The sequence below is a fragment of the Nycticebus coucang genome, chromosome 21 (genome assembly GCF_027406575.1).
Source record: "Nycticebus coucang isolate mNycCou1 chromosome 21, mNycCou1.pri, whole genome shotgun sequence".
Taxonomy (NCBI): domain Eukaryota; kingdom Metazoa; phylum Chordata; class Mammalia; order Primates; family Lorisidae; genus Nycticebus; species Nycticebus coucang.
In genome coordinates, this window is record NC_069800.1 from 53604837 (window position 1) to 53619007 (window position 14171).

At 46.8% G+C, this 14171-nt stretch overlaps 1 non-coding gene across 1 annotated transcript; it reads right to left on the reverse strand.

Annotated features, from left to right (window-relative positions):
* Positions 1-1251: 1251 nt before the first annotated feature.
* On the reverse strand, positions 1252-1380 carry LOC128574375 (small nucleolar RNA SNORA19). The gene has a single exon (XR_008376745.1). It is a non-coding gene; the product is annotated as a small nucleolar RNA SNORA19 (small nucleolar RNA).
* Positions 1381-14171: the final 12791 nt, after the last annotated feature.

Genomic DNA, 14171 nt, shown 5'->3' on the forward strand with positions numbered 1-14171 from the left:
CTTCATAGTTTACTATTTTTGACTTTGGAGCTCATTTTATTCCAGGCAAGTTCCATGCCATGGAAGTTGGTCACTCAGTTTTTGCTCTCGACATCCTTAGTAAGAAGTTGGAATGTTCTGGGGCGACACCTGTGGCTCAGTCGGTAAGGCGCCGGCCCCATGTACCAAGGGTGGAGGGTTCGAACCCGGCACCGGCCAAACTGCAACCAAAAAATAGCCGGGCATTGTGGCGGGCCCCTGTAGTCCCAGCTACTCGGGAGGCTGAGGCAAGAGAATCGCTTAAGCCCAGGAGTTGGAGGTTGCTGTGAGCTGTGTGAGGCCACGGCACTCTACCAAGGGCCATAAAGTAAGACTCTGTCTCCACAAAAAAAAAAAAAAAAAGTTGGAATGTTCTAAATGCAACATCATCATTCCACAGATCAGCAAGGTTCACTTCAAAAATAATTCTTTTTCTTTTTGTAGAGACAGAGTCTCACTTTATCGCCCTTGGTAGAGTGCTGTGGCATCACACAGCTCACAGCAATCTCTAGCTCCTGGGCTTAGGTGATTCTCTTGCCTCAGCAGCTGGGACTACAGGCACCTACCACAACAGCCGGCTATTTTTTGTTGCAGTTTGGCTGGGGCCAGGTTTGAACCTGCCACCTTGGTATATGGGTCCAGTGCCCTACCCACTGAGCCACAGGCGCTGCCCCCAAAATAATTTTTTTTTTTTTTTAAGAGACAGAGTCTCACTTTGTCGCCCTTGGTAGAGTGCCGTGGCGTCACACAGCTCACAGCAACCTCCAACTCCTGGGCTTAAGGCGATTCTCTTGCCTCAGCCTCCCGAGTAGCTGGGACTACAGGTGCCCGCCACAATGTCCGGCCATTCTTTTGTTGCGGTTTGGCTGCAGCCAGGTTTGAACCGACCACCCTCAGAACATGGGGCCAGCGCCCTACCCACTGAGCCACAGGCAACGCCCTCCAAAAATAATTCTTAAGGCCTTCAGATGTAATTTTTAAAATTTGAGGACTTTTGACTAGTATGTTCCTGATTGAACAAAGCTAGTATCTTCACATTATACCAATCTTTCTTGGAAAATAATCAACTGGGCGGCACCTAAGAGAATCACCTAAGCTCAGGAACTGGCGGTTGCTGTGAGCTGTGATGCTACGGCACTCTACCGAGGGCGACAAAGTGAGACTCTGTCTCTAAAAAAAAAAAGAAAATAATCAACCACTTTTTTCTTAGCTTCTTCTCTGTCACTTTTTTTTTCTTGTCTGAAGGAGACTGGCACCATTACTATTTATAGTTATACTGCTAATTAACCTTCAACTATTTGTATAGCACATAAGAAATAATACTGATCACGGATAAAGAAAGCAGGTCAATGAAGTGTGCACTTCTCTGCCACTTTTTACGAGGTATTTCTTTTTGCCAGCCACCCTCGTGCTGGTCAGAATGAAAAGACCTAGCCGGTTTTAAAGGAATGCTTACCTTGATGAAATCTTTAATTTCCCAGCATTTTGGAGTATGTATGTTTGGTATTTCCAATGTCTTTTTTTTTTTTGAGACAGGGTCTTACTCTGTTGCCCAGGCTGGAGTGCAGGGGTGTCACCATAGTGCACTGCAACCCCAAACTCGGGCTCAAGTGATCTGTCTGCTTCAGCCTCCCAAGTTGTTAGGACTACAGGTGCCCACCACCATGCCCGGCTAATTTTTAATTTTAATTTTTTTTGAGATAGTCTCACTTTGTTGCCTTTGATAGAGTGCCATGGTACCTCAAACTCTTGGGCTCAAGCAATCCTCCTGCCTCAGCCTTCCAAGTGGCTGGGACTATAGGCACCCACCACAATGCCTGACTATTTTTATAGAACAGGTCTCACTCTTGCTTAGGTTGGTCTTGAACTTCTGAGCTCAGGCAATCCACCCGCCTTGGCATCCCAGAGTGCTAGGATTATAGGAGTGAATTAGCCTCTGGCTAATTCTTTAAACTTTTGTAGAGATGGGATCTTGCTCTATTGCTCAGGCAGATCTTGAACTCCTGGCCTCAAGTGATCCTCCCATCCCAGAGGTTCCCAAAGTGCTGGGATTACAGGCACTATTTCACCATGCCTGGCCTTCGGTGTATTTGATATTAAGCAAAAGTAGTCAGAAACTTACAGAAATTTACTATGGAAATGACTGTTTGGTTAACCTTCCCAGTTTAGGCTTTAAGTGTACAAAAATGTGATCACCTCTCAAAAAGTTTTCCCTATCAGCTATTCAGGCAAGTATTTTTTCTTGCTTTGTAATTGCAGGGACAGGATATCTTCAGATGAACAATTTTACTCCCTGTTTGTTTTTTTTTGTAGAGACAGAGTCTCACTGTACCGCCCTCGGGTAGAGTGCTGTGGCGTCACACGGCTCACAGCAACCTCCAGCTCTTGGGCTTATGCGGTTCTCTTGCCTCAGCCTCCCGAGCAGCTGGGACTACAGGCGCCCGCCACAACGCCCGGCTATTTTTTTTTTGTTGTTGCAGTTTGGCTGGGGCTGGGTTTGAACCCACCACCCTCAGCATATGGGGCTGGCGCCCCACTCACTGAGCCACAGGCGCCACCCCCTGGTTTTTTTCTTTTTGTTTGTTTGTTTTTTAAATGATATATATATATATATATTTTTTTTTTTTTGCAGTTTTTGGCGAGGGCTGGGCTTGAACCCGCCACCTCCGGCATATGGGGCCAGTGCCTTACTCCTTTGAGCCACAGGTGCCGCCCCAAATTATATATATATTTTTAAATTAGAGACAGAGTCTCACTTTGTCACCCTTGGTAGAGTGCCATGGCATCACAGCTTACAGCAACCTCCAGCTCTTGGATTTAGGCGATTCTCTTGCCTCAGCCTCCGGAGCAGCTGGGACTACAGGCGCCCGCCACAACGCCCGGCTATTTTTGTTTTTGCTGTTGTTGCAGTTTGGCCAGGGCCAAGCTTGAACCTGCCACCTTCAGTATATGGGGCCGGTGCCCTACTCACTGAGCCACAGGCGCCGCCCTACTCTTTGGTTTTATTTTTGTTTCTCTTAAATAAAATGAGCTTCAGGGCTCGGTGCCCATAGCTCAGTGAGATACATCACCAAGCTAGCCACATACACCAAGGCTGGCAGGTTCAAGCCCGGCCTGGCCCTGTCAAACACCCGGGCATTGTGGTGGGCGCCTGTAGTCCCTGCTACTCAGGAGGCTGAGGCAAGAGAATTGCCTAAGCCCAGGAGTTGGAGGTTGCTGTGAGCTGTGACGCAACAGCACTCTAACAAGGAAGAGTTTAATCTTGGCTCCACGCTGTAGCACAGTGGTTACAGCACCAGCCACACACACCAAGGCTGGTGGGTTCGAACCCCGCCTGGATCAGCTAAACAACACCTGCCACAATGCATGGCTATTTTTTCTGTTGTTGCAGTTGTCATTGTTTTAGCTGGCCCCGGCTGGGTTTGAACTTTTCAGTCTTGGTGTATATGGCTGGCACTCTACCGACTGAGCTAAGGACCCCACCCTCCCTATATATTTTCTTCTCATGAATATGTTTATACCTGTCTATCTAGTTATGTACACAGGTTAAGTTTTAAAATTTTACTTGTAGGGATCTGGAGACTTGGATAATCTAGATGCTAGTCTTGGTGACCTGACTAGTTCTGACTTTTACAATAATTTCATATCCACAAATGGTAGTCATCTGGGGACCAAGCAACAAATATTTCAAGGAGCTAATTCGCTGGGTAAGAAAGAACTACGTTTGTTCCTGCTGCCTTTGAAACGTTTCTTCACCCTTTTCTTCACTCTTATGCTAAGACCAGATAGGACTAGCTTTTGTATCTTTAGAACATAGGCTGTGCCTTTCACTTTCCTATACTAATTTATAATGTATGTAGAATTCTCCAGTTCCAGCTAATACACCAGTAATCATGGCCCTTATAGGAAAACGTTCATCTTTGATTATTCCAGAGGAATAGCAGGTACTACGGCGTGTATTTTCTTAGCCACCAAGAATTGGGTTAATAGGCTAACAAAGCTGATGGAATCTCTTCATTTAATCACAAGAGTTTCCTTGTGTGGTGTTTGTTAGTTCTTATCTAACCTCTTTCCTTTTGCTGTCTGTTTTACTCATTCATCAGCTTTACGAGGATATATTGTGTGTATCAATTGAAAAGAAGTAATTTATAATTATTCAAAATGGTGGTTATTCATTTTCAGTGGCACTATTTCCTAAACCCATATGAAATAGATAGTCATATAAATCAAATGAATTGGAGAAAGAAAAGAAAAAAGGTTGGGAGGAGATTATACATTTCATTTTGACCAGAAAACAGTTTAGCTGGTCATTTTTATTTTATTTTATTTTTTATTTTTTAGAGATAGAGTCTCACTTTATTGCCCTTGGTAGAGTGGTGTGGCATCACAGCTCACAGCAACCTCCAACTGCTGGGCTTAGGTGATTCTTTTGCCTCAGCATCTCTAGTAGCTGGGACTACAGGCGCCCACCACAACACTGTGCTATTTATTTTGGTTGCAGTTTGGCTGGGGCCGGGTTTAAACCCACCACCCTCCGTCCATGGGGCTGACGCCGTACCCACTGAGCCACAGGCACTGCCCTATCTGGTTTTATTTATTGTAAAATTACAATAAACATCCTTAATATATACATATATGGAGGAACCTTTCATGAGTTTGAAACAGTGGTAAATTTTTCAGAATGTTAATGATCATATCAGGCTGCAGAGGAGTGCCTAGTACTTTGGCCCAGACTAAGATTATTTTTTGTACATTATTTGGAATATGAGTCTTTTGTTTGTTGTTTTTCTTAGTTTCTATTTTGTAAATAAAGACACTCTGGGGAGGGGATTGAATCATCAGTGGGTATTTACGTATTATGCCTCTGTGTCTTTAGCAGGTTTGAGAAGCCCACAGTCTGTGCAGTCCATTTGTCCTGCATATAACCGAGCAGTGTCTCTAGATAGCCCTGTTTCTGTTGGCTCAAGTCCTCCAGTAAAGACCATTAGTGCTTTCCCCATGTTACCAAAGCAACCCACGTTGGGTGGGAATCCAAGAATGATGGATAGTCAGGAAAATTATGGCAACAATATGGATATGTTATTTCTAATGAGTATTTCTGATAATTTCTTTTGAGACAAATTTAAGGTACTGTATTTTGCTGTGTATAATAAACACCTATTTGCCCCATTTTTTGAGGGAAAGGTGATGTGCATTATATATAGGTAGTACTAATTCTGTATCTATATAAAATGTTTAAAAAATTTTTGTTTACACTTATGTGTTCAAAGTATAACTCTAGAAAGCAGTAATGACATCTGCGTGTAAAATAATACCATGGAATACAGTAATCGGGTTTGTTGAACTCAGGATGAACTTGTAATGGAAGGATTTTGGACCCACAAAGAACAACATATTTCTCTTCATACACTTTAGGTGTGAGCTAGCAATCTAGCTGATATTTTTTACAGAAATTATTGGAAACCTGTTTGGAAAATGTTGAAAAGGTTTTCATACACTGCAAGCTTCAAGCTAACACTTAGCTGCTGAGAGACACTTTGGACCTCTTCTTAGAGAGCGTCTTCAGATTGTGGAGGTAACAGGGAGAAACGCCTCTTCAGATGCCACCAGAGAAGAAGGCAATGTGGGTGGCGAAGTGGGTAGAGCCCTGGCCACACGCACCAGGGCTGGCGGGTTTGAACCCAATCCCCGCCTGCTAAAAACAAAAAAAAGCTGGGTGTTGTGGTGGGTGCCTGTGGTCCCAGCTGCTTGGGAGGCTGAGGCAAGAGAATCGCGTAAGCCCAAGAGTTTGAGGTTGCTGTGAGCTGTGACACCACAGCACTCTACCCAGGGCAACAAAGTAATACTCTGTCTCAATTAAAAAAAAAAAAAGTAAATAAAAGAAGGCAATGTAAGGGAACCCTCCAAAGTGGCCAGAGGTGAGGCAGGAGGTGAAGACCTGGATTCTGGAGCAGCGTCAAACTGGGATCTCTGTTTCTAACACGTTTCTAACAAGGGGAGGGTAAAAATGGCTGGGGGTGGGGGCTCTTGCCTATAATCCTAGCACTCTGGGAGGCTGAGGTGAGAGGATCATTTGAGTTTAGGAGTTCAAGACCAATCTGAGCAAAAGTGAAACTCCTGTCTCTGTTAAAAATAGAAAAATTATCTGGGTGTTGTGGTGGGTGCCTGAGGCAGGAGGAGTGCTTGAACCAGGAGTTTGAGGCTGCTCTGAGCTGGTTGGCTGCCACAACACTCTAGTCTGGGCAGTAGAGTGAGAAATCACGCTGCCCACCCACAATTCAGATGTCTCAGTGGGAGGGGGGAAAAAGATGGTTAAAAAGTCGAGCTTACCTCTGTGGATGCGTTGTTAACACTATGAATGTCAATACTTTTTTTTTTTTTAAACAGAGCCTCACTTTATCCCCCACGGTAGAGTGCTGTGGCATCACAGCTCACAGCAACCTCCAGCTCTTGGGCTTAGGGGATTCTCTTGCCTCAGCCATTTGTTGCAGTTTTGCTGGGGCCGGGTTCGAACCGCCACCCTCGGTATATGGGGGTGCTACCCTACTCACTGAGCCACAGGCACCGCCCTCTGTAATGTCAATACTTATAAAACATGGAGGACAGGCTCCTAGTTCTCACAGAAAAAGGGTTTTGCACTTTGGCTGATGATCTGGCCCCTAATAAAAGCTCATCCCCGATTGGCTGCCCCTGCAAATCCAAGTGTAAAGCCGCCCTGGATTAGCTGAAACACTTCCTGAGAGATTATCTTTGTGAGGCTGGGGTGAGCAAGAGCTGTCCTGTGCATAGAAAAAGACAGGCTAACAATAAAAATCCTCAAACAAAGCATAGGAATAACACTGGAAGATATTGGCCGGGGAAAGACTTCATGAAGAAGACTGCCATGGCAATTGCAACAACAACAAAAATAAACAAATGAGACTTTATTAAACTGAAAAGCTTCTGTACAGCTAAGGAGACAACAACCAAAGCAAATAGACAACCTACATAATGGGAAAGGATATTTGCATATTTTGAATCAGACAAAAGCTTGATAACTAGGATCTATAGAGAACTCAAATTAATGCACATGATAAAAGCCAACAATCCCATATATCAATGGGCAAGAGACATGAATAGAACCTTCTCTAAAGAAGACAGATGAACGGCTAACAAACATATGAAAAAATGTTAATCATCCCTAACTATTACAGAAATACAAATCAAAACCACCCTGAGATACCATCTAACCCCAGCGAGAATGGCCCACATCACAAAATCTCAAAACTGCAGATGCTGGGGCGGCACCTGTGGCTCAAAGGAGTAGGGCGCTGGCCCCATATGCTGGAGGTGGTGGGTTCAAACCCTGTCCCAGCCAAAAAAAACCCTGCAGATGCTGGCGTGGATGTGGAGAGGAGGGAACACTTACACTGCTGGTGGGACTGCAAACTAGTACAACCTTTTTGGAAGGAAATATGGAGAAACCTCAAAGCACTCAAGCTAGACTTCCCATTTGATCCTGCAATCCCATTACTGGGCATCTACCCAGAAGGAAAAAAATCCTTTTATCATAAGGACACTTGTACTAGACTGTTTATTGCAGCTCAATTTACAATCGCCAAAATGTGGAAACAGCCTAAATGCCCACCAACCCAGGAATGGATTAACAAGCTGTGGTATATGTACACCATGGAATACTATTCAGCCATTAAAAAAATGGAGACTTTACATCCTTCCTATTAACCTGGATGAAAGTGGAAGACATTATTCTTAGTAAAGCATCACAAGAATGGAGAAGCATGAATCCTATGTACTCAATTTTGATATGAGGACAATTAATGACAATTAAGGTCACGGTGGGGGTGGGGAAAGGAAGAGCAGAGAGAGGGACTGAGGGAGGGGGCAGGGTCTTGGTGTGTGCCACACCTTTTGGGGGCAAGACACTATTGCAAGAGGGACTTTACCTAACAAATGCAATCAGTGTAACCTGGCTTATTATACTTTCAATGAATTCACAACAATAAAAAAAAAAAAAAAAGAAAAGAAAAAGACAGGTTAAACTAGGCCTTTCGCAGAGAGAAAAACTTGGGAAAGGGACCCCGGAGTGCACTTTTCCCACACCCTGGCTAGATCTCCCCGCACTGGCAAACCAGTGCAGCCAGCCTGACCTGCTCCAGCAAAGCCTGAGGCCCGGATGCCCCTGGGAAGAGGGTTTCTGGGGTCGGCTGGAAGGCTCAGCCTCACCTGCCCCACAGAGGTGGCCCTTTTTCTAAGCTGCGAGGCTAGTCCTTTTCTAGGACAGTCAGCAGAGTGACTGTCCAAGGGGAGGAGAAGCTGGGGAGGGAGAGCCCCAGGGAAGAGGCCAAGGGGGTGAGCAGCAAGGGCCTGAGGCAGGCCTCGGAGGAGCTGAGTTTGCACAGGCAGCGCAGGAAGCCCCTGCAAGCGCGCAGAGAGCAGCCTGGTTCCTCAGCGGAGTGGACCAGAGTGGTCAGGTTTGCACAGTCATTGTCAAAATGCCTTCAGAGAAAGCAGGCCAGGGGAGCCATTAGCTTCTTACCCCCCTCGGGCAGTCCTCAAAGGGAATCCAAACAGGGCTCCTGCCTCCCTGCCAGGATGCCAATGGGGGGTCCCTCTCTGTCCTTACCCTAAGAAAGGCCAAAATGTGCTCCTAGCAGGCCAGAGGCCTGGACCTACAAACTCCTGGCCCCTCCCCCACCTCGAGGCCTGCTAAACCTGTCAGTTAAACAAAACTCTGACTTCCGTATTAGTCTGCGATGCCTTGGGCTTTCTGCCTGTTAACCCTCTCTTGGACTCAAGGCCTGGCTGGAAAAAACTAGGCCCTGATGAGAGAGGATACCCAAGAAGGCTGAGGTCTAGGAGAACAGGTCTTCTCAAGGAGACCACAAGGATATACCTGCAGGGTCCTCTCCATGGTGACTCAGCTCTGGGAATTTGTAGACTTAACCCCCTGGAACTTGGGGTGGCCCCTGTGGCTCAAGGAGTAGGGCGCCAGCCCCATATACCGGAGGTGGTGAGTTCAAACCTGGCCTCGGCCAAAAACTCAAAAAAAAAAAAAAAACAAAACTTCCTGGAATTTGGAAATTTCCACTTCCGTGAAATCTTGTAGTTCTGTAGAAATAGCATCTGAAATAGCATCTCCCGCTTGATTCAAACTGGCCAATGAAAAAGGTACCTATGGGTTGGAACTTTTTGACAGGAGATAAAAGGGAAAGACCCATCCAGTCGGGGATCAGGGTCATTTTGAATTCTTTAGTGCTGTAAGCTCTGCCAGCTGAAATAAAGCCCTTCCTCTTATAAACATAGTGTCTGGGTGCTCTTTCTCTCCGTTGGGCCTCATCTTCCTGCAACACTGAGATCGCAGAAAAAGATTGCCTGTGGAAAAACACCAGCTGTAGCTCTCCCAGCAGAATCAGAGAGAGAGAGGGGAGCTGCTGTCTCTCCTCTTTGCTTCCCAAGGAGGCATGTACCTTCTGAATCCAGGGCACAGGCAGTGCCCCTCGGGCTGAGAAGCCATTGAAATCTAGAGAGAGATGGCAAACTCAGCGAGCAAACAAGAAACCCCATTATTAGCCAGGCCTACACCCACAGGTTAGCCCTTCCTGCCACAGTCAGCCCCGTGTGTGTGCGCGCTTGGGGAACCCGGCTCTCTGCGGTGGGCAGACAGATCCCCAGAGCTTCACAAGAATTCCTGCTTCCATTTATGTGGTGGCTTCTTTTCATCCTTTAAAGGCAGATGGAACAGCCATGTCACACACAGCCCTATGCATTGCACCCCCAACCCACTCTGGCCCCCATCTCTGGCGCTGCTCCCCTGTAAAACATTAACTAGTTGTACAGAGCTGCTGATAATTATGTCCATTTCCAGAGTATTAGCAGGTCTTTTCTGCCTTTTTTCCTCCCTAAAGCTGCCTTTGTAGTTGGTCTGTACCCAGAGAAAGAAAAGGCAAATCAAAAAAGGATCTTTTTTTTTTTTTTTTGTAGAGACAGAGTCTCACTTTATTGCCCTTGGTAGAGTGCTGTTGGCATCACAGCCCACAGCAACCTCCAGCTCCTGGGCTTAAGTGATTCTCTTGCCTCAGCCTCCCCAGTAGCTGGGACTACAGGTGCCCGTCACAACGCCCGGGTATTTTTTGTTGCAGTTTGGCCAGGTCGGGGTTTGAACCCACCACCCTTGGTATATGGGGTCGGCGCCCTACTCACTGAGCCACAGATGCCGTCCCTCAAAAAAGGATCTTAAAAAATATTCAAGCTTCCGGCTTGGTGCCTGTGGCTCAAGCAGCTAAGGCACCAGCCACATACACCTGAGCTGGCGGGTTCGAATCCAGCCAGGACCTGCCAAACAACAATGGCGGCTGCAACCAAAAAATAGTTAGGCGTTGTGGAGGGCGCCTGTAGTCCCAGCTACTTGGGAGGTGGAGGCAGGAGAATCACTTGAGTCCAGGAGGGGTTGGAGGTTGCTGTGAGCTGTGATGCCACAGCACTCTACCCAGGGTGACAGCTTGAGGCTCTGTCTCAAAATAAATAAATAAATAAATAAATAAACAATTCAAGCTTCCTTTCTTTCCTCCTCCTTTTCAAGTGACAAGGTGTTTAATGAGATTTTTAAAAATAGCACAGTGGACCAACAGAAGCTAATTAAACACCATTCCTTTTTTTTTTTTTGAGATAGTCTCAATCTGTCGCCTTGGGAGAGTAGAGTGCTGTGGCATCACAGCTCACAGCAACCTCAAACTCTTGGGCTTAAGCAATTTTCTTGACTCAGCCTCCCAAGTAGCTGGGACTACAGGTGCCCGCTACAACACCCAGCTATTTTTTGGTTGTAGTTGTCATTGTTGTTTGGCAGGCCCAGGCTGGATTCAAACCTGCCAGCTCCATGTATGTGGCTGGCACCCTAGATGCTGAGCAAAGTTGGAGAAGGCTCCCAGAGTTGCTGCAGCCATATGCCTGAAGGTAAAACTATGGAGCAATAAAGTCTCCTTTATCCTTCTAAAATTAGGACTTGTGGGCCTACCATGGTGGCTCACGCCTATAATCCTAGAACTGTGGGAGGTGGAGGAGAGTGGATTGCCTAAGCTCATCGGTTTGAGACTAGTCTGAGCTGTCACAAAGAAAAAAAAAATTAGGACTTGGGGGCTTTTGTGTCCCACACTGTTTCCACAAAAAAATTGAGGAGTTGATGGTCTGTCCTCCCCCTCCCACCCCCTTGCCCCATGGACAACAGATGCCTACTTCATGTACATAAATTCCTCCTGCCATGGGCTGCGCCTGTGGCTCAAAAGAGTAGGGCGCTGGCCCCATATGCCGGAGGTTGGCAGGTTCAAACCCAGCCCCTGCCAAAAACTGAAAAAAAAAAATTCCTCCAGCCTGGAAATCTTTATATCAAATAGGCTCAGGAATGAGCCAGGAATCCAAACACACAACTGCAGCGCAGAGCCCAGGCTTTATAGTTGTTGTTACAGGCCAATATGCACGGAGGGACAATTCCCACAGCCCACCAGCCAAAGGTCCAGCACTCAGGACAACAGGCCTGGGCCACACCGGAAAGGAGGGGTCTGCTTTTCCGGGGGGAGGAACCTGTACAGGGAGACCAAATGGGGTACGAGGGATGGAGGGCACATCTGACCTCCTTATGCTCCCACTCGGAGCTGTGTGGGCAGCAGCCCTTCACTAAGTCCCATATGGCTAATTTGTTTCCATGTATGTTGCAAAAAAAACAAAAAAAACCCAACAACAACAGCAAGGTGGTGGGGTGAGTGGAAGACTTGCCTGCAATTCCCTCCACATCCCAATGAGTATGTTTTAATTTTTTTTTTTGTTTTTGAGACAGAATTTCACTTGGTCACCCTCAGTCGAGTGCCGTGGTGTCTTAACTCACAGCAACCTCAAACTCTTGGGCTCAAGTGATGCTCTTGCTTCAGCCTCCCAAGTATCTGGGACTACAGGTGCCAGCCACAATGTCCGGCTATTTTTTAGGGACAGGGTCTTGCTCTGGCTCAGGCTGGGCAGGAACTCTAGAGCTCAGGCAATCCACCCACCTTGGCCTCCCAAGTGCTAGGATTACAGGCGTGAGCCACCGTGGCCTGCCCAGTGTGGTGGGATTAAAGCTTGCTGCATAAGCAGCTGCAGCGTCCCCCCAGCCCTCCCATCACTTGATCACTAAAAATGTTTTTGGGGGCAAAGAGCAGGAACCTGCTAGCTTATTCTGGCAGCTCTGCTCTGTTTAGGAATGCTATTGGCATTCTATAGTCCCCAGCTACCTGGGAGGCTGAGGCAAGAGAATGGCTTAAGCCCAAGAATTTGAGTTGAGCTGTGGCAAACAAATGGCAATTCGCCAGGGGACAGAGACCAAAGTATGCTGGCAGATGGAATCCTGGGAGGAACACATATTGAAAAGGGAAGCTGGGGCTCGGTGCCTGTGGCTTAAGTGGCTAAGGCACCAGCCACATACACCTGAGCTGGCAGGTTCGAATCCAGCCCAGGCCCACCAAACAACGACACTGCAAGCAAAAAATAGCAAGGCGTTGTGGGGGCGCCTGTAGTCCCAGCTACGTGGGAGACGGAGGCAGGAGGCTTGCTGGAGCCCAGGCGTTGGAGGTTGCTGTGAGTGCTGTGAGCTGTGATGGCACAACACTCTACCCAGGGTGACAGTTTAAGGCTCTGTCACACACACACAAAAAAAGAAAGAAAGAAAAGAAAGCCTGGGGCGGGCCTCCTAAGGCTCAACCAAGGGCTTGATGGAATGTGGCTGATAAGCAGACATTACAGAAAATGGAATGTTGCAGGCCTCAATCTACAGATCCAGGCCCTGGCTCTTCTCAAAGCCCCACAAGAGCCATGGAAATGAGTAGCCCCAGCAGCTACTACCAAATCAGTGCTTTACATAGACTGACTGCATGAGGCAGGGAGGATTGTCAGAAACCTGGAACTGGGCCCATAGGGGTAAAGGGAGCTGCCCAAGGTCACACAGCTGGCAAGTGCCAGAGATCACACTTTTCCAACCCAGTTATGACTTCATATCCTTAGAGTCTAGACCTCCACCTGCCTCTAAAAGAAAACAGAAACAAAGCTGAATGAAGCAAAGCAAAAACACCAGGCTAAAACCTACAAATGGCCACTGTATGACCTGCGTTTTCTTTTAGGAGGTTGATTCTTTTCAGGTGGGTTTTAAGCACTGAATAATGGAGCTGGGAGAGACTTTTTGGATTAGATTCATTCAAATCTCCTCACTACAGAGTGAGGCCCAGTGAAACTTTCCCGCTTCCTATAAACCTCCAAACAACAAGATGTCAAGGGTGGGGTGGTGCCTGTGACTCAAAGGGGTGGAGCCCTGGCCCCATATACCGGAGGTGGTGGGTTCAAATCCAGCCCTGGCCAAAAACTGCAAAAAAAAAAAAAAACAGATGTCAAGGGTGGCTTGGCGCCTGTAGTTCAGCGGCTAGGGCACCAGCCCAGGCCTGCGAAACGACAACAACTACAAAAAAAAAAAAAAAAAAATAGCCCGGAGTTGCGCCAGGCACCTGCAGTCCCAGCTCCTTGGGAAGCTGAGGCAAGAGAATCGCTTAAACCCAAGAGTCTGAGGTTGCTGTGAGCTGTGACACTACAGCGCTCTACTGAGGGTGACATAGCGAGACTCAAAAAAACCCTCAAACAAACAACAAAAAAAAGTACATGTCAAGGGGAACACTTTGCCATTTCTTTATTTTATTTTTTTTTTGTTATTTTTGGCCAGGGCTGGGTCTGAACCTGCCACCTCCGGCATATGGGACCGGCGCCCCACTCCATGAGCCACAGGCCTCGCCACTTTGCCATTTCTAAAATTAGTTTTTTATATTCCCTGAAACTAGGGACAAATCTGCCCCCCAGAGGACATTTAGCAATGACTACAGACTTTCGTTTTTTTCACAACCAGGGGTGTTGGTACTACGTAAATTTAGTTAAGGCCAGGGATACTGCAAAACATCCCTCCTACAAGATATCCCTCTCCCCAGTGAGGAACTATCCGATCTGAAATGTGCACAGTGCCAAGGTTGGGAAACTCTGGCTTAGATGAAATGGAAGAAAAAAATTCAATTGTTGTACTTCTGGATAGAAAAGTCAACACAAGTCAAAACAAGCAGGTTTCTTGGTGATAATAATAATGAGCTAGGCTCGGT